General features: G+C 36.1%; 1 protein-coding gene across 10 annotated transcripts in view; it reads left to right on the forward strand.

Moving 5' to 3' along the window:
• The first annotated feature begins 12,764 nt into the window (after positions 1–12,764).
• Positions 12,765–13,342, forward strand: part of RNF111 (ring finger protein 111) — a 73,656-nt gene continuing 73,078 nt past the window's right edge. For 4 of the 10 annotated variants that reach the window (XM_016126862.2, XM_016126869.2, XM_016126870.2 and 1 more), the window contains exon 1: positions 12,999–13,112. The gene's annotated coding sequence lies outside the window, so the exon portion shown is untranslated. Of the gene's footprint in view, positions 12,907–12,998; positions 13,113–13,187; positions 13,340–13,342 lie in introns of those variants that run through there. The other 6 variants (XM_036238619.1, XM_036238620.1, XM_016126865.2 and 3 more) reach the window with 5 other exon arrangements.

Genomic DNA, 13,342 nt, shown 5'->3' on the forward strand with positions numbered 1-13,342 from the left:
ATTATTTTTTTCTTCTGTATGTTATGTCTTTTCCTCTGCTTTTAAAATTGAACCATTGGTTTTTTTAGCAGTTATAATATTATGTGTCTTGGTGTTGGTTTTCATTTTGGTTTGGTTTGGCTTTTTGTATTTTATTTGTTTGAGGGTCCTTTGAACTTGTTAGATTAGTGACCTTAAATATTTCATCAATTTGGAAAATTTCCTGGCGCTTCTTCAACTCCCTCCACCCCACATTTCTTTCTGAGACTCCGGTTATACATATATTAGGCCATCTGATATTTTCTCACAGCTCACCAGTTCTCTATTCATTAATTTTTCAATCTATTTTTCCTTTGTTTCATTTGAGTAGTTTCTATTGTTTTTTTCTTCAAGTTTACTATTTTTTATTTGATAATGTCTAATCTGCTGGTAATCCTATCTGTGTGTTATATTTCCGATATTATATTTTTCATCTACAGAAATTTGATGTGGATTTTTTTTATCATTCTCATGGTTTCCTCTACCTTCTTGATCAAATGGAGTATTTGTATAATACCTGTTTTAATGTCCTTGTCTACTTATTATATCATCTGTGTTATTTTGCATCTGTTTCTATTGATTGTTTTTTCCCTGAGTATGGTTCCTGCTTCTTTGCATTCTTGGTTATCTTTTTTGGACATCAAACATTGCGAAATCTGCATTTTTCGGTGTTGGATTATTTGTATTTCTTTAATTGTTTGGGCTTTTATTCTGGTACCTTGTTAAGGAACTTGGAATGGTTGATCTTTTTGAGGCTTGCTCCTAAGCACTGTTAGGATGGGTCCAAACAGTCTTTATTTGGGGGCTAATTTGGCCCTGCTACTGAGGCAATGGCCTTCTGAGGTCTCTATGCTCCCACATGTTTGGAGGTCCTTCCATTTGGACTGATGGAAAACACAAGGGTTTACAGCCCTATATGAGTTCTGGAAGTGTTTTGTGTACTATTTTCTAATGGTTCTTTTTTTTTTTCTTGGTAGTTTACTCATATACGTGTATAAATCAATACTTAGTCAAAGACCTAAGGACTCCCTCTTTAATTCTTGTGAGCTTCCCCTTTCTTTCTGTGTAGATTCTTATTTTCTGGTTTTCTGCCCTATAAATTTTAGTTGCCTGGGGTTTACTGAATCTCTGTCCTCTCAACTTAGGAAAACTAATAGGGGTTTGTTTGGGTTCTACCCCTCAAGGTTGCAGCCTGGAAACTCTTTCAAGGCAGTGAATTGGAATACTTGAATGGTTTACTTTATTTCCTTTCTCTCGGGATCACTAACTTGTGCTGCCTGTTGTCTAGTATCTGAAAACTTGTTTCATATATTTGATTGTTTAATTGTTTAAGGCAGGGCAATGATGTCCTGTTATTCCGTCATGGCAGGAAGCAGAAATTCAAACCTGGCTTTTTAAATACTAATTTTGAATTTTGGAAAATTACCTGTATTCTGTGATTATCTTTCCCAAATCTGGCATGACAGCAAATGAAATGTATTCAGTCTCACCAGGGATCAGGACATACAAATTAAAACTTTGATAATAATACCTACCTGAAAGATGTAGGAATTTAATGAAATAATATATGTATGATTAGAAAACATAACATATATGTATTGTGTATATATGTGTGTGTATATGTGTGTATGTATGTGTATGTGTGTGCGTGTGTGTGTGTGTGCATGTGTGTGTGTGTGTGTGTATGACTGGAATCAGGCAGCTAAATAATATATATGTGATGCTCAAAAGAAAGATCTGGGCAAAGATATAGAATTCTGAGATATCAGCATATACATGAAGTAGCATATGAAATTACCTAAGGAGATAATGAGATAAAATGAAAACTAAAAGGGGATACTAATACTAAACCTTGAAGGCAGGACATTTGGCTTTAAATTATGGTAAACTAAGATAATTTGCATCTACCTTCCTACTGAAGATAAATAAAAAAATCTAGATAAATTATAAATGTCTTCTTAATATCATAAAACAGCTTATTTAGTGAGGAAATACAAGGCAAGATAATGGAGAGGGCTGGGGCTCACAGAAGTGAATCATTTAGGAACACTTTAAAAAAAAAAAAAGAGGTATTTCGACATATAGCATTCTATTAGTTTCAGGAGCACTTTTGTCCTAGGTATACATGCCAATCCTAAGAAGGCAAATGAGAGACTAAGCTGAACTTTTAGTAGCGTTGCTTGGCTAGAGGAGTAAGGGTTGGTAGATGGTACTCACCAAAGATGGTGACAGTCCCAACTTTGGCCTAGGGCCATGACAGTCTGTCATCTGAGAGAAAGGATTTGGAATGCAGTCTTCTTTCCAATTACATGGTAGTGCAGCAAATCACACATCTTGGTCTTTCATTGCTGATCACCTCGAGCACCTGGCAGATTACAAAAATTCTTTGTGGAGGAGGTTAAAATCATAACAAATTTTGGATGATTTCTATAAATAAAATTTTGAGTACAATGTCTTGAACACAACTACAGGTATGGAGGCACTCAAAGAGACAAGGCGCCATTAGTTAGAACCAGCAAGTAAAACAAATAGCAGAAAAGGATACAGAGGGACTCCAGAAATTGAATTTATCAGGCATAGACTTTGTAAAACAACTATGAATACAGACAAAATCAAGCTTGAAAATTTTAGTAGGGAACTGTAAACTACAAAAAAGTGCCATAGCAGATGTGGGGGAAAGTAGGAATTCCAGAAGTAAATGTGCAATATCAAATTTTTAGAAATTGGTTTAGTATTTTAGTCATAATCGAAGAGAGAATTAGGTGCTGAAATAAATTTCAGAAAAAACTTCAGAATGAGGCAAGGAGTAATTAAAATTTAGGTAATAAAGTATAAAGAACGAGAGACATACCAGATAGAGTGAGAGGATCTAACATTTTTAATTGAAGAGCAGAAGAAAAAGAGAAAGAATGGATCTAGACAATATTTTGAAGAGATGATTGCTGATAATCCCCAAATTGTAGAAGCCCTACAAAGCCCAAGCAGAATAAATAAAATAGATCCTCATGATATACACAAAAATGAAACTTTAGTATACTTTAGTATATCGAGACAGAGGGAAAAATCTTAAAATAGCCAGGAAAAAAAAAGACATTAACTTTTAAGATGCTATGGTTAAACTCACCACTGACTTCTCAATGTCAAGAGCTTCAGAAGACAATGAAATTATATTTTCAAAGTGCCGTGAGAAAATGAGCACCACCCTGGAAATACTTTAATAATGAAGGCAAAATACATTTTCAAGAAAAATAAAAGATATTGTCAACAGCAGATAAGCATTAGAGAATATTCTAGAAGTGTTCTTATGTCATGCAAAAGGATGTAATCTTACATGAAAGATCAGATGCAAAAGTGATGGAGACCAAAGAAAATGATAATTGTGAAGATAACTCTAAATCCTAACATTAACTGTGAAGGTAGAGGGTGTGAAATAAAATAAAAACAATAATATCTTGTGGATTCGCAATGACACAGATGGACCTAAAGGTTATTATGCTGAGTGAAATCAATCAGACAAAGAAAGATAAATAGCATATGATTTCACTTGTAGGCGGAATATAAGGAACAGAAAGAACAAACTAATCAAAAACGGACTCACAAATATAATGGACAATTTGGTAACAGACAGGGGAGGGGGATTGGGGGGCTGGGAGAATGAGGCGAAGGGTTAAAGAAGAACAAATTAGTAGTTGACAGTTGGTCATGGCGGACATGGCAAAGGGAATGCAGTTAGCATTAATAATATGGCTAGGTGGAGGGCCAGGGGAGGGAGGGACCAATTAGTGGGATCATTTTATGAATTATATAGATGTCTAACCAATATACTGTATATTTGAAACTAATTTAAATAATAATAATAATATCTTGTGGCATTTAAACGATATAGAATTACAGTACATGACAATTACAATACATGTGCATGTGCGAGTATGTGGAAATGTTAAATTATTTATAGACTCTTCCCCAGGTTGATAATAAAGGTAACAATATAAGCTCTTGTTAAGTAAGGGTTACTGTGCTAATTTCTAAGGTAAGCGCTAAGAGAGAAAACTGTGTGATCACAATGATATGCCCATTACACCTATTAGGACGACTATAATAAAAAAGACAAAATCTAAGTGTTGGCAAGGATATGGAGAAATTGAAACCTTCAGATTTGCTGATAAGAATGTAAAATTTTGCAGCCACTGTAGAAAACAGTTGACTGGTTCCTCAAAAAGGTAAACACAGAATTACTGTATGATGCAGCAATTTCTCTATTATATATATAGACAAAAGAATTGAAATCTCTTCCTTTTTCATTTCTACACAGGAATTGCTGGGTCATATAGGGACTCAAATGATACTTCTACATGAATGCTCATAGTATTATTGATAGTAGCCAAAGGTGGAAAGAACCTGAGTGCCCATCAAGAGATGAATGCATAAATAATTTTAGAATTTGAGAACTCTAATTCGGTTCTGGGAATTTCTTATTATTTCTTTCATAATTTATTTTCTCCATATTCTTTTTCTCCCTTTCTGGAACTTATAGTAGATGTTTTACTTTTAGGATTGACCCTCTGTAACTCCTACATTTTCTCTCATATTCCTTTTCCTTTTTGTCTTACATCCTGGAAGATTTTCTTTTTTTATTTTTCAAACTTTCTACTAAATTTTAATTTCAGAAATCATCATTTTAATTTCTAAGCATTCTTTTTTGCCTTTTTTTTTTATGGCATCCCCTTCCTCTTGTAAGGATGCAGTACAATTTTTAATTTCTGAGAATATTAGGGATCTAAAATATTTTTCCCCTTGTTTGTTAAATTATCTCTACTCTCTATAGTCGTTTTAAAAAAAAATGTTCATCTTGGTCTCCTTCATGTTACAAGTTATCCTCGAATATCTGACATATCTTGGTTGTCAATAAATATTCCTAAACGCTGTAGTGTAAAACTAAATGTGAAGTCCATGTAAAAGGGTGGTGCATACTGCCAGGCAGGTGTAGGCACATGGAGCCTGCAAGTATTCAAATGTGAAGTATTTAGTGTGGGTTGTCACATCACCTGTTCTAGTCTCCTCAGCTGGTTCAATCTGTTTCTTTTCAGAACTCCCTGTCTTTGTTTTTAGCCTAGGACTTCAAAGCCTAGATGCCATATATTCTTTACGTGGTAAAGAAAGTCAGGCAGAGGTTTGAACATGCCACATATAGACTTATGATTATAGGAATCTCCTCCTTTTTCATTTCTACATTTTTTTTTCTTGGCCTCCTTTGTCTTTGGTTTGTGTCCTTAGCCTCTGGTGTATTCGGCAAGGTGTATTAGCTTCCTCATTGGTGCAGCCCCTCTGGTAGTATTTTATAGCGTAGCTTTTTTTTCACTCTGCAGCAACAGTCCCTAGTTCTCTATCTGCTTTCTATCTTGCCTGCTACCATTTTTTTAATGTTTTGGGTTTCTACCTTTTTGGTAATGTTATCATTTGTTGGGGTGACATAGGGGATGATAAACACATATGGCCGGTCTATTATTTTCTACCGAATGGGAACATTTAGTTGAATAGTTTTTTAAAGAACATCTTCCGTATTAAGATCCTTTTAAATGTACATCTTTGAAGAAAAAATGCTATAACTTTAATATTCTGAAAAATGAACTTAATATTGAGATGTTTAAGTAACTTTGATTCAGTAGGTGGCGCTCCTTCCTAGTTTAACCACAATCCTAAATTAGTGTTTGAACGGTTCAGAGAAGAAAGATTTTATTTATCCTTATAATCCAAATAAATAAGGTTTCAGAGTTTGGTCATTATCAACTTTGACCAATTTATTTTTTCAGAACTCAAAAAATTTGAGCAAATTTCAAAATAAAGACATTAAACTAAAATTCCTAAATAATCTTTCCAAATTTCTGAAACAGTAGTGTAATAGTGATTTATGCTTTATCAAAACTTAAAAATAATTAAAATCTTACCAGAAGCCCTAACTACAAAAAGCATTCAGAGTCAAGTTGTTAAATTTTAAAAAATATTTTATTACATCAAGTTTCATTTCATTCTCCTCTTCCTTCATCTATATCCTTACTTCTAAATATTCTGTAAACATATCAATATTATTTCATAATCTATAAACTAAATAAAGCACGTTTTCTGTTTGCAACCTTGTAACCCAAAATAATAGTCAATATACATGTTAGGCAGTTAAACAAGTACTAATATAGTTTAGGGAAACATTTGGTGTTTTGGAAAAGTTTACATGATCTCCCAGCAAGTAGATGGAAACATCTTTACTTCCTGTTCTGAATTTGCAAATAATTTACCAGTATGTAAATCAATCTTGAAATTGTAATAATCACAGGATTTGCATAAAAATCTTATTAGGTCTGAGACCAACCAAGAAATGTTGGAGCTCTAAGGGACTTAGGTTATATAACTTCCAAATTTTTAAATGATCAGAAACTTGTGAACTTTTTTTTATTGTTAACTCTTTAGAAATTATGGATCTTAAAAACAACATTTAAAAAGCATTTCAAAAAGAGTTAAACAACTTTGTAAAAGTTCTGTGGTAAAGCTATGACCAATATTGACCAAATATCTAAAAATACTGGTAATTAACAGACTAACGATTTCTGAGAATAATTGTCAGTCAGTCAGGACACCTCAGTTGTGACACTAGGCTTACATTAGCAGGGTGGATGATGGCTTTCTCTTTCATTTTTCTACTGTTCTATTTTAAAAATATACTTTCACAGAACCAGATGGCCTCAAACATGCCCAGAATTTGTCCAAATATCCAGAAGTATTTCAGGATACTTGAAGTTTCAAAAGCTGGTCTACAAAATTTAAGGCATTCTTGTTAGTCCATAATTTGTTACCTCAGTTTTTCAGAAATAAAGCCACACATATAGTATTACTGCTCATTAATTCAAATATATCTTGAAGGTTGCATTCCAAAGGCAATCAGAGAAACTCAAAAAATGATAAATACTCATCAAAATTGTAGTCTTTTGAGGTCATCCTTCCACCAAATGGCTCCTCAGTTTTTCAAATTCTATGATTCCATTGACTTCAAAGTAGTTTAGTAGTAGGAAATAAGTGCTCTGTCTAGTGACTCTTCACTCTCTGTTTTTCCATTTTTCTATCTCTGTCTCTCTCTGTATGTACTATAATGAAGATTATTAATTTTCAAAATAAACACAATCTCTATTTGCAATCTTATAACCTGAAACCAAATTTTATATGTAACATTTTAATGAAGACCTGTACTGCCTCAATTAAATCAGCAGTGTTATGAAATCTATATTTTCCTTTCAGTTTCAAGTTCCACTGATATCTTGGTACATTAAGAAAGTAAACTGTTGCAAATCATCAAGCATTCTGACAAGTGCATCACTTAGATCCTTTAAATTCATCTTGAGACTTTTCATCTGAAGAAATAGTTCAGTAAATATTTCCAACAATTTCCCAAGATTTCTCTATCTCATTGCACTGAATCTCCAAACTTTGCTTTGTTTGCTTCCAAAGAGCTCACAAAACTAACTGCATATTCAGTTACTCTCACTTGCACATTTTATGCGGTTGTGAAGTGTACAATGAATGGTAGGCATGCCAGTCTCTCCCCCGACTTTCATAATTTGTAGAAATTATTTCTTTTCCAATTTATTGCAGGTGACCCATTAATTCCATGTCTAGGACAGGCAAGCTCCTCAAATTCCTGCCTACCAGATAGTTAGGCATTGCTGGCCCACGTTGCAGGGTAAGTTGGTAAACATTATTTTGCTGTAGTGTCAGACAGGCAGAATTTGTTTTGGACTATATTTTGGAGTTTACTGATCTTTCCAAAGGGGAATAAAATTAATTTTTGGAACAGTTCAGATAATTTGATTAAGACTGAGGATTTCTGATTTCTCAGTGGCAAAATTGAGAGTAGAACCCCAACTTCCCTATTCAGTAAGTACAATAAATATTTATTGAGTGGTATTTTCTACTAAGGAGAGAAGAACATTACATATTTTTTTGATTTTTGATTTCTGGGAAATACAGGTATGTATATAAATAATTATAATACTTATAATAAAAGTATATACCAAGATTGAAGAGAGTATGAAAGTGGAAGTGATTATTAGTGGAAGTGATAATTAGCTCTAGCAAGGGAGTAGGGGAGAGAGGTTAAGAAAATGCTTCTTGGAGAAGGGCTTTGAGGAATAAATATGAGTTTGCTAAGCAGATAAAGCAGGGGAGAGGGAAGGGAAGGAGAGGGGGAGGGTATTTTGCGACAGAAGGAATCCTAGGTGAAAAGGCAGGGAGATATTGGAACAGTATATTTTTTCCTGAAGAACTATAAGAAATTCAAGTTATTCTGAAATGCTAAAGTCTAAGTGCAGGGGTGGGGAATAGGACGAGAAGGGATGGTATGAAATAGCTTGGCAGAATCTGGATTTTGAAGATCTTTATTTGCCAAGCTAAGGACTTAGGACTTTATCCTGAAGGTGATGGAGGATCATTGAAGGATTTTAAGCAACTTATGTCAATCGGTTTCTGCCATATTCTGGTGGCGGTTTAAGGTTGAAGTGAGAGAGATGTGGTGATAGTGGTAGAAGCAAAAGCATAGAAATCAGGAGACTATGGTATGTAATTCAGATGAGAGATATCTCCCAACCCAATAATCTACTATTATTTCTCTAAATACAACCTTGTCCCACCTGTCCTTTCAGTCTCATGCTTTTTCTGCTCTGGGTTTCCTGCCTTTGATTTGTTGCCCATCTAATATTTGCCCTGCCATCATATTAGTGACTATTTTGATTTTTCCAATCTCTCTCTCTCCTAATTACTCTCTACCCAGTTATTTCAAAATCCTGATATCATAGTAGATGGCCTTACCTCATGTTTCACAGAGAAATTAAGGTCATTCAATAACCAAGGCCTCAATATTCCCCCCCACTGAAACTAACAAACTTAATTGATTTGTACAATCACTTCCTCTTCCTCCTAACCTGTTTCAGTAAAAGGACTATTCCTCCTTTAACCAATGCTATTCTTCTATCTGAGCTTCGAATCAATCCCATTTCCTCTGCCTCCCTTGAGCATCCTTTTATTTCTATTATCTTTCACCTCTCTTTTTTTGCTGGCTTTTCCCCTTCAGCATACCTTTCTTGACTCCATATCCTTCTAGATATGTGTCTGTCTTTACCACCAATTTCATGAAAAAGTACTGGTCCTTGTCTAACTACACTGTTCAATCCTTTCTAAACCAGGATTTCTCAAATGGATTATTGCCATTTGGGGCCAGATAATTCTTTGTTGTGGGGGGCTATTCTGTGCATTGTTGAATGTTTAGCAGCACCCCTGGCCTCCATGCATTAGATGTCAGCGGCATCTTCCCAGTTGTGACTACCAAGAATATCTCTGGACATTGTCAAATAATCCCTATAGGTCAAAATCACCCCAGTTGAAAACCTCTGTTCCAAAATGTAGGACAGTTGCTGAAACTGCTTTTGTTTACAGATCTCCTATTGCCATACTAATGGACATTTCATATTCTTGATCACTTGCTTGATATTGAAACTCTTTTTCTTACTTGGCCTGTTACCTATTTTTCTTGGTTTTTCTTCTATTTTCCATTCGTATCCTTCTGAAACTTCTTTTAACTCTTCTACTCTTAAAATATCAGACTTCCCCAGTATCTGTCTCTTCTCATTATATTCTGGGTGACCTCATTCAAAGTTTTTGCTTTGGCTGTCACATGTAAGTTAATGAGTCCAAATTTCTAGATTCAGCTCAGACCTCTCTGAGTTCCAGACCCACATATTCATCAGCTTACTAGAATCTCCACTTTGGGTAAATGTTAGACACCTCAAACTCAATTTGCCCAGTAAAGAAGTAATTGTTTCCTTTCTCTCAACGTCCTCCCTTGTGCTGTCCCCAACCAAAAGTCCCAAACCCCAAAATGTGTGTTTTGCAAGCCCTTCTTAAGTGAGTGGCACCATCACCCAATTATTCAGTCTTCTAATCTCTTGATTCTGTCCCTTCTCATTCTCATTTCTACCATTCTGCTAACTTTTTACCTGCCATTCCAGCTGGCCTTTGCCCTTCTACTCTTGCCTCTCTCGAATCCACCCTCTACTTTGCTTATAAAATTGGATCTCTAATAGTCATATCTGATTGTTATTCCTCTGATCAATTTCCTTTAATGACATCCCATTGCTTTAAGTATAAAATAGTTCAAAATCCTAATCCTAGCAAAAATAGCGTCACTTAATCCAATGCTATCTACATTTCTTCCCTCATCTCTTGATAGTTTCCCTCCATGGCACATTCGGTAGTTCCTAGTAGAGAATTTGTTTAATGCTACTTCAGAAACAGCATTCTGTACCTTAGCATGTGCTGATCTTTATGCTTGGGATGCCCACTCTATTTGTTTTATTTAACTGTCTTCATTAATGTTGCAAAATTTAGTTTAAACTTCACCTCCTCTTGGTTTGACTATAGTGTTACATCTTTGTGTTCTCAGAGCACTATTACGGTATCCTACCCCTTCCATATTATAGTATGAATAATGGATTTGCTTTCTGGGTCTCATAAAACACTGCAAGTAAGAGTGTGATTAGGTAGTTAGTACTCACAGTGCCAAGCACAATGTCTAGCACATTGTAAGTACTTGATAAATATATGTTAAGGAGTACTGAAGATACTAAAGAACTAAAGATGCACAGTATACTGAGCAATGGGTTCATTTTTGACTGAGCTATTTCAGAAGCAGAAATGGAAGGACTTATAGGTTGATAGAGGTAGGGAATGAGGAAGAGGGAGTAATCGAAGTGACCTTTAGGTTTCTAGTTAGATAACTTGGTCCTAATGGCTGAGGCAGGAAAGATTGAGATGGAGCAGGTGTAAATACAATGTACCTACATTTATTTATTTGTTTGTTTGTTTGTTTGTTTGTTTGTTTAGGACACGACGTGTTAGAGATGGCTATGGGAGATTAGAGTCAAACTGACATATACAGTAAACAGCCATTTGGGTCTAGATCAGTTTGCACGGTCCAATGGAAATATAATGTGCGCTATAAATGAAATTTCTAGTAGCCATTTTTAAGAAGTAAAAGAAACAAGGTGAAATTAATTTTAATAGTATATTTTATTTAACCCTGGTGTTTCTCAACTATTAACATCTAGGGACAGGCAATTCTTTTCTGTGGTTAGCTATCCTATGCATTGTAGGATATTTAGCAGCATCCCTGGCCTCTTGTTAGTAGATGTCAGGAGCTACACACACCCTGCCCCAAAACGTCTCCAGATGTTGCTAAATGTCCCAGGGAGGAGGGAGGAAGGGCAAAATCATCCCCACCTGAGAACCACTGATTTAACCCTATGTAACCAAAATGTTAACATGTAATCAATATTAAATTTGTTGAGATTTTTTAAAATTTTTACATTATATTATATCTTTGAAATTGGATGTATATTTTTTACTTATAGGATTTCTCAATTTGTACTTGCTACATTTCACGTGCTCAATAGCTACATGTGTCTAGTGCCTACTTCATTGAGGAGCACAGGTCAAGAGCTTTAGAAAAAAGGTTAGGTCTAAAAATATAGGAAATATAGGTCTGTAAATACATGACTTTGAGAAATTATGAGTCTATAGCAGTTACAACCATGGCAGTAGATAAGATAGTCCTGGCAGAATTTTATACCTAGAGCAAGAAAAGAGGAGGATTGAGGGAAAATCCTAGTCCAATGCTCTTCCAGTTTCCTCATACAGCCTTCTATCCTTTCTTCTTATTTTTAAATATCTTCTTGACTGAAAAAAATGGAAACATGAGTGATAACAAAGGGAGGGAATTAATATTTATCAAACACTCAATTGTTAAATAATGTACGAAGTATTATGTAAGCTGTCGTATTTACTCTCACAAGAATTTTTTCAGGTAAATAATGTTATCTCAATTTATAAAGGAGGAAACTTTTTTTTTTTGGTTTTAGATATGCTTTTATTTTTTTTTTTTTTTGTCAAGGTATAATTGACTACTTTTTGGAAACAGATTTATAAACGTCTAAGATATCAGACAGCTAACTGGCATCACTCGGATTTGAAACAAAGTCTGATTCCAAAGCTTACATCCTCCTAATGCACATAATGAAGCATTTGCTACCTGCTTTTTATAAAATAATTAAGAAGGCTTGTATGCTCCTACAGCCACTTTCCAGGATATCTATGACCACTTTTGATTAGATTTTGGTATTTTAAAAATTATTCTATTTTTTTGTGTGTGTGACATTGGTTAATGAAATCCAATAAGTTTCAGGTGTACTTGATCGGATTTTGGAAGCGAATTTATCTTAACGCTGAGGTGCCATGAGCTTTGTCATCGGGGAGTATGATTTGGGTATCACTTCCTGCGAAAGACACTAAAGCACAATATTTTTGTTTAATTGGACCGTAAGTATGGTCAATAATTCTGTAGTATAGTTACCAAAAAATTTGCTAAGATATAGTCAGCACTTTGCTTAAACATTGAACGCATACTCTTCAAGGAAAATAAAATACTGCAAGGAGCTTCACGACACCACTGTGTTTCGCAGACACTGATAAAGTGAATACAAAGGGGCAGGGCCAGGGTAGAAGGGGCGGGACAGAGAGAGAGAAAAAAGAATCTGAGCAGGCGCAGAAACAGATGTTAATAGAGGCGTGAAGGCTTCAGCGCTCTCACTTTCCGAACTGTCGTAAAGCCCCGGAGTGTCGTGCTCTCTTGGTAGAAGAGGGATATTGGTAAGGCGGCGGCGGCGGCGGTAGCGGCAGAACAGCAGCAGTGGCGGCGACGGTGGCGAGGTGTCGGTCTGAACAGCATAGAAACGCCCGCAGCTTCGAGGAAGGAGTTCCTGTGGGACCAAATTAGGCATTCCGAACCCAAGCCGGGTGAGCTGGGCCGAACCAGGCGCTGCCGCTCGTACACTTGCGGTGGCAGTGACAGACGCTGCTCTTGACTATAGGGGCCTATTAGGCCGAGATCTGAGGCGCAGATCACTGGCTTTCGACACATCTCTTTCCACGCTTATATCCCCTGTCTTCCTTCCAGGGCCAGTGGTTTTAGGACCCTGGGAAGAGGGTGGCTAATGATTAAGGTGAGGGGGCCGGGGGGAGGGGATCGATTGGAAGCCGCGCGTGCGCGCAACGGGGGAGGGGCCGGCCTGGAGGGGAGAAAGAGGAAGGGCTGCGGCCGCGGAAGGCTGGGGTCGGCCACCGGCCGGTTATTGCTGGCTGCGTAGTGATTTAGGGTCTGGGTCTCCGCAGAAGATTTTATTGCGTTTGAGCAAAGCATTCGTCTGCAGACACACCCACACCCCTCACAGTA

This window comes from Rousettus aegyptiacus, unplaced genomic scaffold (assembly GCF_014176215.1).
Source record: "Rousettus aegyptiacus isolate mRouAeg1 unplaced genomic scaffold, mRouAeg1.p scaffold_m13_p_3, whole genome shotgun sequence".
Taxonomy (NCBI): domain Eukaryota; kingdom Metazoa; phylum Chordata; class Mammalia; order Chiroptera; family Pteropodidae; genus Rousettus; species Rousettus aegyptiacus.